This window comes from Pleurodeles waltl, chromosome 2_1, assembly GCF_031143425.1.
Source record: "Pleurodeles waltl isolate 20211129_DDA chromosome 2_1, aPleWal1.hap1.20221129, whole genome shotgun sequence".
Taxonomy (NCBI): Eukaryota; Metazoa; Chordata; class Amphibia; order Caudata; family Salamandridae; genus Pleurodeles; species Pleurodeles waltl.
The window spans coordinates 72,058,442-72,064,441 of NC_090438.1; positions in this window are offsets into that span (position 1 = coordinate 72,058,442).

Consider the following 6,000-nt stretch of genomic DNA (forward strand, 5'->3'; position numbering starts at 1 on the left):
GAGACCGCCGGTTTTCCCTTTCTGGCCGCGGCTGAACCGCCGCGGTCAGAATACCCTGTGGAGCACCGCCAGCCTGTTGGCGGTGCTCCCTCCAACCCTGGCCGCGGCGGTCCATGACCGCCGGGGTCAGAATGACCCCGTAAATCTTTAACAAGAAGGTACTCTGGAGGCTTAACCTGTACATTACACAAGAGGCTGGCACACACAGATGGGCCTGCTGAGTGTGACTGAGAGCTTTGATGGAGGGATTTAAGACATTAAAATGAGTTGCAAATTTGACCAGTGAGAGTGTTTTTGCTGCTATCTGCACCTGTGCCTGATCAATGCTGAAGCAATAGTATATTTGGCATGTATAAACATATGGTCAGATTTGCAAGACCCTTGTGCCCCTTAGAGCCACATTTGCGGTAACATTTTTGCCACAAATGTGATGCTAACAGGCCACTACCATAGCACCATATTTACAAGGTTTGTGCCACCTTGCAAACCCTTTGTGCCACATCATGCATAAGATATGCATGATGTATGCAAAGTGGGCGTTCCCTCATTAGAGGGTCGCTAAAAATGGCGCAATGGAATCTTGTAGCAGACGTTAAAATGAAGCTTCCATTGATTTCAATGGGCCTCTTAACACTATGCTGGATTAGCATCATTTTTTTTCCAGTATAGCATTACAATAGTGTAAAGAAGAGGCTATTGTCCCTAACATCTGCCATGGTGCTGTTAGGGGATAGAAGGGGGCCCCAAGAAAAGTGCGCATCACTAGTGTTGCACCACTTTCTTGTAAATGTGGCCCATAGTATCATGACCTTAGTAGATAGAGGACACTGGAAAGGGATGATTCCTTACCTTTAAGCACAACTTAGATGAGGACCCTATATTACGTCCTCTTTGAATTGTGTAGTATTTAGTTCTGATGTAAGACTACATCACTTTTGTTTACAAAAGAGGAAAGTACTCTTGAACTCTTGTCTTCCTCCCTAAAAAATGAGTGGAGTGCAGAAAGGTATGTACTTGTCCTTGTTTACAATGCTATAGTAGAACAAATCCCAGACACTAGTGGCAAATGTATGGGTTCAAGCAGCCCCTATTTGCCCTATGGCCCCAAATGCGGTTTAACTGTGCATGACCATGGTGCCTTCCAACCCATCCCTGAAATAAATAAATAGACAGTAAATGGTTTACAGGCAGAGGGAGATCAGAAATAGCCTAAATGATTTATAGGCAGGGGGAGAGCAGAAACAGCCTAGGTTTAGTTCAGATACTCAGGGCATTTAGTCAGCATCGGATGTCTTTCTATAGGCTCTCGTGGGATTTTCCGTTCAAGCACAAATAAGTACTGACAGGAAGCACAAGCCGGGCCACTCCTGTGTGTTGTCTTGGGTGCATGCTGGTCTGATGGTGTGCTTGGGATAGGCCGGGGTTGAGAGGAATGGGACTGGGTAGAGGAAGTTGGAGGGGCAGGCTAGAGACAGGGACAATGGCTGCATCAGGGAGGAGGCTAGAGCCTGGAATGATCTCTGTTGGGCTGCCATGCCAGAGTGAATGCCCTCCAGGAATGCATTTGTTTGCTGCAAATGCCCTGCCAGCCCCTGGGTGGCATTCACTATGGTTGACTGCCCAACAGAGATGGATCACAGGAGGTCAATAGACTCCTCACTCAGGGCAGCAGGGCTGACTGGGCAGGGCCTGAGGTGCCTGGGGCGAAGGAGATGCCCACCCTCCTGGGTGAGCAGGCACGGGAAACACACTGAGGGGCTGCTGGGAGGGCGTACTCATACGGGGGTGGCAGCTGAACCTGTAGTTCGGGTAGGCACAGAGGTGTCTGCCACCACCACGAAGCTTCCATCACTGTCAGAACTGTCCCCTCCAGACTCTGCCGTGGTGCTCCCCTCGCCCTCCGTCCCACTGGGGCCCTCACCATCAGTGGATTCGGCCTCATGGGCCCTGTGGGATGCAGCTCCCTCCGTCGCCTGTGCCTCAGCTCCTCTGCTAGAGGATGCTAATGCACATAAGGACAGGGTGACAAAACAAAAAGGGGGGGAAGAGACAGAGGATACACTTGGTCAATGCCAGCAACAACACCACCGTTGGCGTACACAACACACAGGGAACAACCCTATGCACTAGGCGATGCACTACCAGTCACAATGCTAGTCACAAGGCCATGGAGAATAATGCCTAATGCCAATAGCAGCATACCTGAGACCCACAGAGCTCTGCCCAGTAGTAGATGCCCACTAGCATGTTTGGGGGTGGAGTGCAACAGACCCTGCCCAACATGGAACATACCCTGCAATGTTCGACCTGGCCTAGGGGCACCCACAGGCCCACATCCCCCACCCAGATAACACCCCACCACTTGCAGTTTGCAGATTTGGGAACTGTACTCACCCCCTTGTGGCTGCTGTGATGCCCTCAAGTGCCCATCCAACTCCGGATAGGCCACCACCAGTATGCGGAACATCAGGGGGGTCAGGGTTCGACAGGCACCCCTTCCTCGTTGGGAGGCCATCCCCAGCTGGGCCTCCACCGATTTCCTTGCCCAACGTCTCAGGTCGTCCCACCGTTTGCAACAGTGGGTGCTCTGCCTGTCGTAGACCCCCAGGGCACGCCATATACCCTTTTTCTGATGGGCACTGACCTGCAGACAAATAAACATGGAAAAAAGGTATCAGTCATACCATCCGTCCTGTTACACCCATGGCCCACTATATCCCTCCCATCCCCTTATGCACATACATTGACCACCATACAGGCAGCACTCTGCCCGGTACCCCTCAACCAGTCCCCCCTTCCACGAGGCCTTCACATACAGCACTCCATGCATTCATGCCCCACGCATCGTGCACACAGTGTACTCACCTGATGGTCTGGAGGCCAATAAAGCAATCAGTACTGGTGTAGGTCCCCATCTTCCAGTCTCTCCAACTCCTCCGAAGTGAAGGCTGGGGCCTTTTCCCCAGATACTCAAGCCATGGTCGCTTCCAGACACAGGTCACAGCAGCACGTGCAGTGTAGGTCCTCTCCTGTAGAAGGTCAGGCAGCAAGTGAGTGAACAGATAGAAAATGGTGGTCACGTCCACGGCGGTGTGTACCCTCACCGCCGGCGTACATCACCATTGGCTACTGTACCCCATAGTGCTCAATGATAACCAATGAGGAGTTGCACGGCAGTTCTCGACCGCCTCCCGTAACGGCACACGTCAGCTGAATTAACTAACTTCCACCTGTCCCCCACACAGGACAGGCATCTGCCATTTCAAGGGGGGGCAGGCCATGGCACATAACTGCGTCACAGCATACATAAGCACCTTTAGGGACTACATGTAAACATACTGTTTCTGTCACAACATGCAATGCATTTTACTCTGAGGATATGTTTGAAACTGACCAGCTGCTCACCGTTTTTTGCCCGCAGCCGCTGAGAATGATTAGGAGATGGTGACATCCCCCCGTGTACAGGCCCCTGGTGGACTTGGCAACAATGGAGGACAGGCACATTATCCTTACCTACAGACTTGATAGGGCCACAATCCAAGAGCTGTGTGCCCAATTGGAGCCAGACCTGATCTCAGCTATCTGTCAGACCACTGGGATACCCCCTCTTGTGCAAGTCCTATCAGTGCTACATTTCCTGGCAAGTGGCTCCTTCCAAGTGACAGTGGCCATGGCACCAGGGATGTCACAGCCAATGTTCTCAATAGTGCTGACCAGAGTGTTGTCTGCCCTGATGAAACACATGCGCAGCTACATTGTTTTCCCCCAGGTGGAGGATTTGGCCACAGTGAAGGCTGACTTCTATGCAATGGGACATATCCCCAACATCTTTGGAGCAATTGATGGTACACATATTGCCTTTGTCCCCACTGGAGAAATGAACAGGTGTTCAGAAATCAAAAGAGCTTTCACTCCATGAATGTGCAGATAGTGTGCCTTGTGGACCAGTACATCTCCCATGTGAATGCAAAGTATCCTGGGTCTGTGTGTGATGCCTTTATCCTGAGGAATAGAAGCATCCCATATGTGATGGCTCAACTCCAGAGGCACAGGGTGTGGCTAATAGGTGAGTCTTGGTCCCCACCCATTGGATGTTGGTATATGGGTGTGGGGTTGGCCCTAAGGGTGAGTTGTGGCTAACAAGTATCCCTCAATATTTGCAGGTGACTCTGGTTACCCCAACCTCTCATGGCTACTGACCCCAGTGAAGAATGCTAGGACAAGGCCAGAGGAACGTTACAATAAGACACATGGGCGTACAAGAAGAATTATTGAGCACACCTTTGGCCTCCTGAAGGACAGGTTCAGGTGCCTTCATCTGACAGGTGGATCCCTGTGCTGCTCACCAAAGATGTTGTGCCAGATCATCGTGGCATCTTGCATGTTGCACAACCTTGCCTTGAGACGCCAGGTGCCTTTTCTGCAGGAGGATAGGGCTAGAGATGGGCGTGTGGCAGCTGTGGAGCCTGTGGACAGTGACGAAGAGAGGCAGAGGATGAGGATGTGGACAGCAGAACAACTTTCATAAAACAGTACTTCCAGTGACACACAGGTAAGACACTGTAATTTCATCTTCCATTGCAGTTTTGTGTAGTGATTTTTCTCTGGCAGGCTGCTGTTGCCACTACTATGGCCACTTACTGTACCCTTTGACATGTCTATTCACAGATCTTTTTGCCCTACTCTGGCTCCTGGCGTATTGACTGCAGCACATTACGGGTCATACCTATGTATACATAACTGTACAGTTTAATTGCAATGTCTACAGATTGTTAATACATCCTTAAATCATTTGACAAACTCCATATTTTTTAAGAGGGTGTTTATTTCAGTGCTGAGAAGTAAATGGGGATGTGCAATGGGCTAGGGTGATGATGGAGGAAAGTCCAGGATAGAGTTCAGTCTAGTTGTATCACATGTCCATTGTCCAATGGGGCATAGGAAGGGGAGCAATGGCAGTTCAAGGTGGACAAGGTGACAGAGTGGGACACAAGGGTGACAATCAGGAGAGTCTTATTTCCTGGCGGCAATGTTCTCTGGCTTCTGCCTGGATCGCATGGACCGTTTGCGTGGTGGTTCTCCTTCTGCAGGGGGTGCTGGTGGCCTGTTGTTCCTGTGGCGGGCCCTCCTTACCACTAGCGTTGGTGGAGGGCTGTTGACCGGTGTGGCTAGTGTCAGGGGCCCGTTAGTGTGCCACTGCCTCCCTCATGGTGTTGGCCATGTCAGCCAGCACCCCTGCAATGGTGACCAGGGTGGTGTGGTTGTCCCTCAGGTCCTCTCTGATCCCCAGGTATTGTCTCTCCTGCAGCCGCTGGGTGTCCTGCAAGTTAGCCAATATCTGGCCCAGTGTCTCCTGGGAATGGTGGTATGCTCCCAGGATGTTGGTGAGTGCCTCCTGGAGAGTTGGTTCCCTGGGCCTATCCTCCCCCTGTCGCACAGCAGTCCTCCCAGCTTCCCTGTTGTCCTGTGCCTCTGTCCCCTGAACTGTGTGCCCACTGCCATTGACCCCAGGTCCCTGATCATCCTGAGTTTGTGGGGTGTCCTGGGGTCCCTGTAGTGGTGAACAAACTGTTGATTTACGTGTCCTGGGGACAGAGGTATGGGCCCGGTGGGTGGGTGCTGTGCTGGTGTTTCCTGAGAGGGAGACTCTGTGGTGGTATGGGACTGTGGCTGGGTAACCAACTGTCCGGAGGTCCCTGATGGGCCAGGATGGTCATCCTGATACAGGCGTGCAGAGCTGCTGTCATGACTGTGGGGCTCTTCTGGGGAGGATTGGATGTTGCTGGCACCTTCTCTCCGGTGACGTTGTGTGGGGGACCTGTGGGGATGTAAATGCAGTGTTATGGTTTCTGCGTGTGTCATCTTGTGCAAGAGGGTGTTTCTCTCTATGGTTGTTATTGCCTTGGCAGATTGGCCTTAGAGAGAGATGTTATTTGGTGGGCTAGGTGATTGTCTCTAGTGTCCATGCAGTGGTGATGGTTGTCCATGCAGGTCTGTGAT